This window comes from Lepeophtheirus salmonis, chromosome W (assembly GCF_016086655.4).
Source record: "Lepeophtheirus salmonis chromosome W, UVic_Lsal_1.4, whole genome shotgun sequence".
Classification (NCBI taxonomy): domain Eukaryota; kingdom Metazoa; phylum Arthropoda; class Copepoda; order Siphonostomatoida; family Caligidae; genus Lepeophtheirus; species Lepeophtheirus salmonis.
The window spans coordinates 704,743-714,816 of record NC_092585.1 but is presented as its reverse complement, the minus strand read 5'-3'; the positions used below and the strand labels follow the sequence as shown (position 1 = coordinate 714,816).

Below are 10,074 nucleotides of genomic sequence, written 5' to 3'. Positions count from 1 at the left end.
AAAAACGAAGAACACTTGTCTTGGATAATGACAGCAGAATATAAAAATTCAATAACTTTTTTGGATAAAATATCTTTTAAAATTTACAATTTGCTTGTAAAAAAATGTTCTTATGAAATGAAAAACCAAAATCATACTGCTAGGAAAAAAAATATCAGGTAAAAGTAAGCGTGCAAAACGAACTAATAAGCTTCGATAATTAAATTAATAAATTTTGATTGAGTTCCTACTTATAAATAAATAAATATGTCAAGTAAAGTTGTTAACAATCTAATTATTTTATTTAATTTCGTCTATAATTTTAATATAAATCATACAATTCAAATATAACACATATTCACATAACATAATATCGATTAATAGTTGTTTTCCCATTGATTTCAAGAAATATTGAACTGCTTTGTACAATATAGAAACATTCAGAAGTTGATGATTGAATCAAACCCATATTTAATTAATCCCTTGGGTTCTAAAATTGAAACAGTTTTTATAAAATTAGTATATAATAATAAAGAGTAATACAATACCACATTAATTGACATCGTCCTGGATAAATAATTATCATAATCTGGATGCAGTCCCAAATATGATCCAATGGCCTTTAAAGGTAAAATACTGCAGCATTGACGTTAATAATTAAGTATTATAATTTATAATTGCTTATAAATTATCATAATAATTGAAAAATGACGTACAAACGAAAAAATAAGTATATGATGGCTTGCCGATTTTGTAAGTCTGGCTACAGACAACGAAAATAACTCTTTGTAATCTTAAGAGTAGGTTTATTTTAACCGTGAGGGACATTTGATGATATAAACAAAACAAGTGTTTGGAGAAAGAAAAACGCCGACTATAACCCAACTAACACCATTCACATTCTCCATCGTCAAAAATGGGGGAACATTATGTTTTGGGAGTGTTTCTCGGTGAAGGCGAGAAGACGACTTCATCACATCGAAGGGATCATCATCAGGGAAATCTGGGGCGACAACCTCCTTAGCTCAGAGCACGGGAAGTAATTGATTTTCTAGTACGGCAATAACCCAAAACATACGGCCATGGCAACAAAGAAGTGACTAAAAAAGAAGAAGTCCAGTCTTTGGACATAAATCCCATAGAAAATCTTTATAAACTTGCAAACTTGCAAATTCGGGAAGAGATCAAATACTTATTTTTCTAATCTGTATATTATATTTATATTATTTATTAATAATTATGAATGAATTCGACCTATTATATTCAAACACAAAAAGTTAAGAGTTTAGTTTTTCTTACCAGTTATGAGTAAAAATGATTAATCTGGAATGTAATATTCCATTTAGTTTAAATTTTCTTCCAAAATTTTCTTAACAAACAATAAATTAAGAATTATACTCACACACATTATATAGTCAATACACCTACTCTTAATTTGTAACACAACTTCTTAAATATTAAGGCTAGTGTTGTGTCGGTCCTTATTTAATCAGTCCAGTCCAGTCTTAGCACCGGTCTTTAACTGTCGGTCCTTGGAATTTTTCATAAAAATATCGATGGATTATTAAGCCAAATAAGATATATTAAATATATATTAAGATTATTGTACATATCTTGCAAAAAATAGGATTTTTTAAATTATAATACGAACATATTATATTGTTACTTAGTTATATAATTAATTATAGTATAAAACGGAATAATTAAAAAAAGGAAAAATACCCTCATTGGCGTCACAAAGGATCGATTTTATCTTCTTTAAGGACTAACAAGTGGGACCGGACTGAGTTCCTAAATAAGGACCAACACAAAACTAATTTAGGGCGTGTAAAATATAATGCACACTCGAGTATTAAAGTACTCCCGGTTATATCTATGTGGTTGTTGTTGATTTTTTAGCTGTCTGCTCTTTCCTTTGAGTCCTTATGTCAAACTAAAGTACTCATAAAACTAATACATTAGAAACTTTCATAATTCACCAAGTCACGATACCTCTACTTTATGCAATTTATGTGTCGTTAAGGATTTATTTTCTAAAAATTATGCAGGCAAAAATTCGCAAAACATAATCCTTCTGCTTCACATCAAGGTATGGGATAGTGACTTTTAACTGTGTGAAAAACTGTCTCTATGCTCCAAAATACATGAATTAATTCAGATTTTCTTCAAAATTATCCTATACTTTTATAAGAACTAAGAAGTTCCATTATAAGACAGAATAATCGACTGTAAGACCCAGTGGGGAACAGAGAGAGTTATCATACTCCATCCACAGCTCATTCATTGAAAATACTTATTCCATTCCTCCTTAATTCAACTCTGCTTCGTTTTCTACTCTAAGAAAACTACTTCATTGATAATAGTCCTTCAGTTCCCCTTATTACAAAATACCTGCAAGAGTTAATACATTTTTAAATAGAAGCCTTTATATTTTATTCAAACCTTAACATTTATAGTTTATGATATACTGTAATTGCAGATCAATTATGATATGCATTAAAGAGGCATACCAAAAAACAACCAGAAACAGTGCTACAGATTCTAAGCTGCATGCCCACGCCTACAATATTTCATTGTTACCTCTACATTGTTTTTTCTTGGATAAAAAAAAAATGATATACATGAGGGAGAACTATATACAGTACAGCGAGCCGAAATGCAAAAAGTTAGAAAATCGAATATGGCTACGGTGCGGTCGAGCAAATCGTGTACAAATGTATGCAGGACTTTTATGAACGTTTTATGTAAGAACCGAGTAGAAAATTAGACAAAACAGGGGCCATGTTCAGGTAAATTCTTACTTTCTAACGTATTAAAGGAACATTACTATTGTAAACTTCATAGAGGAGTACTTCACAGCCAAAGGCATAACTTACACAAAAAAGTTGAGTGACTTTGGACAGGAATTCCTCATTAACAAAGCATTCCACATAAGCTTCAAGATAATATTCTAAGAACTACTTTTATTTTCAGGTAAAAACATATAAACGTTGAATTTGTAGTTCTTATGGTTCTTGCACAAGACGCACATATCCGTCAAGTTTACATTTGTACACGATTTGCTCGACCGATTTGGAGTTATATTTCAATGTTATGCATAAAAATAAGAATACATGCCAAATTTCAGATGGGTGGGAGAACTTTTTTAGCTGACGAAAGGAGATTGAAGCATCAATATCTCATATTATTTTATGATATACTTCATTTTTTAGCATAGATTGTATTGTAATTCGAAAAATTCAAGTATAATATTGAATAAATTGTTTTAACAAATAAATAGCTAATATTTCTAACTCAAATAAACTATTAAAGCTATCTCTCTACATTTTCCTAGTTCTAGTTCATCTAGAAATACAGTTTTATTTATAAATATGGTTCATTTTAATGGCCATTATTAATTAAGGCTATTAATGGCTAATTAATTTTGAGTGTTATCACTGATGTCACAGATTGCATAATAAAACAAATTAAGGGGCGACATGTTGTAGTCATAGTTGTTTATTTGGATATTAAACAGGCTTGGACCCATTCACCCTTTTCCCGTTCATTTTTTGAAATGTTTGAGCTATGAAAAAAAAAACTTAAAAGATATGTTCTACATAGCAACAAATCGAGTGATAATGATAAATGTATTTAAGTGTAGTGATACATTTCTTTTCATAATAGAACCCTTATAAAAGTTATTTCCTTTTAAAAAATCGGTCTAATCTTGTCATCCCGGCCCCCTGTATAAAGCGTGTCACTGCACTAAGTAGCCATTTTCAGTTGTAAAATTTAGAATTGCTACAAAATAAGAAACACTTTTTTTTGGAGACAACCTAAACTAAGTGGTTGCTTTTTCAATTTTCTTTGCCTGCCCGCTTAATACAGGCCTTTCCCCTAAAAAAGAAAAGCCTCACAAATAATATTAAGTAAACTTCATCTAATGGCTCCTCAAATGAAACACCTAACTGTTTGGCCAGGGCCAGCCCCGAGTATATGCAGTATAGCTTATAGAAAAATGCTTAGATCGTTGGTCAAAATGGTGGTCGCCAAAAAGTATGTTCTTTTTGAAAAGTGTCTATTATTGAAGAGATTAAGCCTAAAAGCAAACCTAGAGGGCCCATTGGCTAGAATTGACCCTGTTTCTTCTTACATGTATTTACTTTGATATATCCCGCAACCTTTCCATCAACAAAGAAAAGGCCTAAAATCAGTTTGTAGTTGGCCAAATCGTGATTTTATTATTAAATAACTGTAGAGAATTTTAACAGCCTAAAAATAAATAACCATTGATTGTTTTGAACACTGATTAGAAGAAAAGAAGCAGAAGCATCGACAGCTGACAACGAAATACCCTGCATTAGTGTTGGATCGGCTTAAAATACTACAAAGATTAAAGTCCTATTAGTCTGGGCCTAATAAAATTTGTCTGTCCTAAAACTTGTACTTATCGGTTTTTTGTAGAAACTACTACAGCCAAAATTACGTAGTTACTACTAGCTTCATTACCTCTTTCAAAGAGACAAGATACCTGTGGGAGATGTGTGACTAGAACATATTATTAAATGTTATTAAATATTATCTAGCTATCATTTATTATTTTCTTAGTTGTTATATTCTTCAATTATAGCTAGGATTTAAGAAAATAAAAAAATACCTATGACCATAGGACTGAAAGACCGATGTAATAGTACTTACTAAGGTTGAATGGTAAAAACGATCGGACAGATAAAAAAATAAAGCGATCAGTCCTAGGACTAATCTAACACCAACAAACCTACCAATAACTTTTTCGTACTTCTATAAACAAAAAAAGTTATGGAGAATAATGTTCATGAAAAAATAACCCGCAATCACTAGTTTATTTTTGAAATATTGCAAAAATTATATTTAATACAATGTGCGGAAAATTGAAAAGACAAAATGTTTTGATCTCACTAATTTCTGAACAAAACACTATCTCAACTTTAAATTTTCAAGGGCACCACATTTGAGGTCTCATTTGGAAATCTCATTAATTCCTTTAACTTATATTATAAGCTTGTTATTAAATGCATCACTTGAAAGCGAATTATTTTTAATATTTTACTAATTTTAAATATTATATGTTTTTTTTTTAAATTTCAACCTGTGATTTTCCAGAATATAAGATATTTATTTTGGTTACAATTTTATTGATCTTTCTTTATTAAATTAAGTACGAATTATTATAAAATGTTATTTATCAAATTCAGGATTATATACTTATATAAATATTTTTATTACATATCAGTGAAATGTTCTTTTGGTTCTCGCCTCCTCTGACCTATAAATGTGTAGCAACCACGAGATCCGTATAACTTGGAGTAATTTGGATTTTCGAATGTTTGATCTTCAAGTTATACAAAAAATTTACGTTATCAAGGTAATATTATGGAAAAAATTATTTACATTGTATAAACATCTACAAGTACAGTCATTCAGTTGCATTGAAAAAAATTCTCACCAAAAATCAAAACTCAAGATTTAAAATAATCAAAAAATCTTCTATTTTGATGGATTTATAAAAAAAAAAAGCATTCTTATTTTTCAAAATTGAAGAGGATTATAATTTCAAAAAATGTGAAAGTTTGAACCTCTTATTAATCGATTAGTTACTAGAGACTTTTCCTTTTAAAAAAAGAAAGTAGGTATAACACCTTAAGTTATTTAATAATTATTATTTTATGAAGTCACTCTTTGTAATTTTTTAATAAATAGTACGGATAGTCTAAAACTTAAAAATATTTAATTCGAATTTCATCAAATTAGCCATTAAAACATTAATAGAAAGTATGAAAATGCATACAAATTAAATCTGAAGAAAAATTTGAATTAACGAAAACACAAAACTACAATAATTAATATTCATTAAAATTATCAACCAAAGCTTATCTTTTTTAAAATAAAGATATGTATTTGTTATAGCCATAGTTGGAAATAGGTCGATCATCGTATACTATATTGTTACCATTGTAAGAACCATCGTCGTAGTAGTTGGGATTTGCAGCAGCAAATGAAATTATCTCAGTATAGGGAATAGGAACATCCTTAGGAAGATGAGGAGCAGAGGGATGATAGCCTGTCTCATCAGCATACCTTCTACTTACTCCTTCCCGGCTCTCTATTTATTCCTAAATTGGCGACGAGCTATAATACGTAACCACCTTAAAACATTACAATTTATAAATCCAATATTTAATTGTAAGCTCATATTTTTGAACCTGAAAAGAACGAAATTCCAATTTTAACCGATTATTATTTTTTTTTTTTTTTGCCATTAACTTTTTTGATTTTGAATAGATTTAGAAATGTAGTTATTTGTAAAGTCATTTTTTGAGACGCCAATCACTTTTTGATTTATAACTCAACTCCTATCTAGTCTACTTGAGCTCCAAAAAACGGTTTTTGTATTTTGGGTGAAGCACCCCCATCTTAGCCTGACCAGGTTCAAATGATGCATCCATACAAAATTTCAACCTCCTAGCTTCAACCGTGTTGGCACGCATAAAGGACATACACGCACACGCACAAAACCCTATTTTATATATATGTTACGTTCCATATGAAAAATCAGGCAATGTGCAAAATGCCGGGCAATCTATAAAATTTCCAGGAACACATGATTTATGCGTAGTGATATAAATCACTATGTATTTTTTAGCTGCCCGGTTTTTTGGATTAGAAATCTGAAGAATGAATTTTCTTTTACTCGCCCGTTTTTTGGAGTTCGCAACCTGTTTCTTTGGTACTAATTAATTTCAACTGTTGAAATTTCATCAATAAAGTATTTTCAAATGACGTCAACAAAGTGGATTTTGGCCCTAATAGGAGGCCTAAAAAAAGTTTTATAATAATAAAAACCTCTTTTTTCATTAATATTAGGGAAAAATACTATGGTATGTCAAAATGGGACCAATAAACAAAAGGACTTTAACCTTACTGTCTATAAATTTTGTATCCCTCTATTACTTAGTTTTGTTATATAGAAACCATAAAATGTATTAAAATTGGGTTATTACGTCGAAATAAAATCTAATTTCCATATTGTATATAAAAATTAACTGTTACGACGAAAAATAAAAGATATTTTGCTCTAATTATTTTACTTTTCCCGTCCCTAATCGATCAAAAAAATATATATAATTGTAAAAAATTTAGCGTAATATTTTGATTTAATTCAAATATAAGGGTTTATCATTGGCATAAAGTAGTATTCAACGCAGATATCAAGTCTTTTTTTATTCTTAAAGTTATTTGATGAAGTGTAATAAAAATATCAACTTTGAGCTCCGAAAATGGAATCACCATTGATATGTTGCAATTAATGACGTCAGTGAAAATGCTCAATAACTGCAATGGTAAATTATCAATAATCATGTCCAATTAACCATACGAACAAAGTTGGTTCATAACTTCTTGATTACTGATGTCATTTGCAATAGACTTCTTTAAGCCTCACTAAAATGATCTTGTATTAAATAGTACTTTACATTTATTCTCGAATTACAATTAATTGTTTGGTTATATAATATGTTGACGATTGTCTAAATTGGAGAGTCCAAATGCCTTCCACCTCCTACAACTTAATATGTTTATTAAATTTTGAAACTTGTATAATGAACAATATTTATATAAAATATAATAAACAATGCTTAATAAATTCGAATTAAATTTGTATTCTATTTGAAAATAAAGTTACTTTTTCTCATATCAAAAAGAATATAAAATACCCTCGTTATCTTTAATGCCTTATGTTTAGAGATGAAATATTTTTTAATTTTATAACCTACTACTCATCTATAATGACAGTCACTAAACCTATTAGGTATGAAGCTTATATAACAGTGTTCCAAATATCAATGATGAAAATTCCCTTTTATATTGTAAAATTAATATATCGAAAGTAAAAATATTAAGAAATGAAAGTCAATAATTATGAATAATTCCGTGGAACTGTTCATCAGTTAAAGGCGATTAGCAGCCATAGGGTAATTAATTATAATATTTTTCGTATTATGATACCTATTAATGGAGAATTAGAGTTGTATAACTTAAGAATTTTTGGTATGTAAAAAATAAAGAACAAAAAAGAACATTTTAACCCCGACAATTTGAAGAATGTTTGAATAGAAAGTAGCTAATGTGTCATGACGATTCACTAAATTAGCTGCAAGCAACTGTGAGATGATGGAAATATATTCATATCTAGTGATGCAAATCGTGTTTATTTTTTATGTGCCCCGTTTTCTTTCGAACTGGTAAGCTGAAGAATGATTTTTTTCCTCAATTGTTGTCATTTCTTTTTCTACTACATTCAATCAATTACATTTGAAATCTGATTGAACATTCGTGTGTCTCATAAAAGACTGAGATTAACCTTGAGGACTTGTTGCAGAGCTATAATTGTTAGTCCTGGTTGGACTGAAAGTAGAATTGGGGATCAACATCGGAGTAGTTCCTCCCAATATTCATATTTACTTCCTTCTCCCCTCCTCCTTTTTCATAGCTGATTTTAACTATTCTAATGAAAAGTCATGACAGCTTATCTCCTGTAAAACATTCTTCAAATTGTCAGAGTTACCATATTGATTTCGGTTTCATATTTATAACATGCCAAAAATACACATGATTTTTAACGCTATCTATGACTAATCAAATATATTATTGATAGGAGAAAGTGTACATTTTTTAACTTTTTATTGAATTTCTAATCGGATGAATAAATTTATTTTCTTTAGCTATTGTCTTTGTTATTCAACTCCTAAGTAGTGAACTTCATTTAATTATATTCAAAACCTAACGGAACATTCGTGTGTGCTCATAAAAGACAGAGAGCAACCTTCAGGATTTGTTAGAGAGTTATAATTGTAAGTCCATGGTGGACTCAGAGTAAAATTTGTTTGCTCTTTGTTAAAAATTCTTGAAATTGTCAGGGCTACCATGTTGATTTTTTTTCTTTTAACATGCCAAAATACGCACGATTTACATCAGTATACATGTCCCACACTGTACGAGGGTCGTTTGAAAAGTACGTGCAAAGTTTGAGAGATGGCACTATTGGCGTGTATCTTTTGGAAGAATATTCACCAACTTTCGTCCAGATTGACCAATTTCTTTCGGTTTGGCAGTCGTTTGAATCGAAGAAGTGGAGTAATTTTAAAAAAATGGACAAAAAATAATTTCGTGTGTTGATTAAACATTAGTTTATGAAAGACAAAACGCATCAGGAGACAAAAAAATAAGCTAGATAAATATTATGGGGACTCTGCACCTTTGAACTGTTTATAAGTGGATTCAAAATTTTCGGAGTGGCCATATGGGCACATGTGACATTGGATTTCTGGACTTGACGCTTCTACACCAGAAATAATAGATAAAATCAATGATATTGTAATGTCACTCACTTAGTAACTGATATACAACATTGGGGAAAACACTGGAAAAGAAGACATCTGGAGGATGAAGATTGCTAAAGTTTAATACGTATTTGTAACTAGTTTATTTAATGAGGTTACGTAATTGTATTGTTTTCAGTATACAATTGTATTGATATTCTTAGTAATTATGATTTAATTTTTAATGTACAATTCTAAGAATATTCTTTGTGTCGTAACTTTGGAAAGTACAATGTATTAATATTCTTAGTAATCGCGATGTAAATTTGGAATGTACTTGACGACAGTGCATTAAATAATACATAATTCTTGAGCAAATTATGGGTATATAAGTGTTGTATCTCAATCCTAAATATATAGTAAGAATAAAGCTTTCTGTACATACACAACCTCTACGACTACTCTTCATATCTCTAAACATGTAAGTCGTCCAATTTCCTGCATTTGACTTTGGGAAGGAATTCGGGTTGGTGGTTTAATAATTGGCAAACATCAATTGTTCTGATAAACTCTTCCTTGGGCAATCATTCTTATTAGTGTTATTACTTTTATGGTAAAAATAAATGTAACTTTGTAGTGACTTTTCCACGATTGCATGCGCTTGAATGAAAGGGATATATATATATAGTGATAGAGGCAGAAGATTGAAAGTGCGTGAGATTGCTAGTTCTGTGGTCATCTCGAGTTGGAACCCTAT

At 29.9% G+C, this 10,074-nt stretch overlaps 2 long non-coding RNA genes across 5 annotated transcripts in view; one reads left to right on the top strand and one right to left on the bottom strand.

Annotated features, from left to right (window-relative positions):
* Positions 1 to 282: 282 nt before the first annotated feature.
* On the bottom strand, positions 283 to 2,137 carry LOC121130982 (uncharacterized). Its single transcript, XR_011784011.1, has 4 exons — positions 1,702 to 2,137; positions 1,382 to 1,510; positions 528 to 599; positions 283 to 469 (listed from the first exon to the last, which is right to left on the bottom strand). It is a non-coding gene; the product is annotated as an uncharacterized lncRNA (long non-coding RNA).
* A 6,609-nt stretch (positions 2,138 to 8,746) lies between these two features.
* The window catches only part of LOC121130976 (uncharacterized), an 11,436-nt gene continuing 10,108 nt past the window's right edge, over positions 8,747 to 10,074 (top strand). For 2 of the 4 annotated variants that reach the window (XR_011783968.1, XR_011783969.1), the window contains exon 1: positions 8,747 to 9,798. This is a non-coding gene — a long non-coding RNA (uncharacterized lncRNA). The remainder of the gene's footprint in view (positions 9,799 to 10,074) is intronic. The other 2 variants (XR_005868890.2, XR_011783970.1) reach the window with 1 other exon arrangement.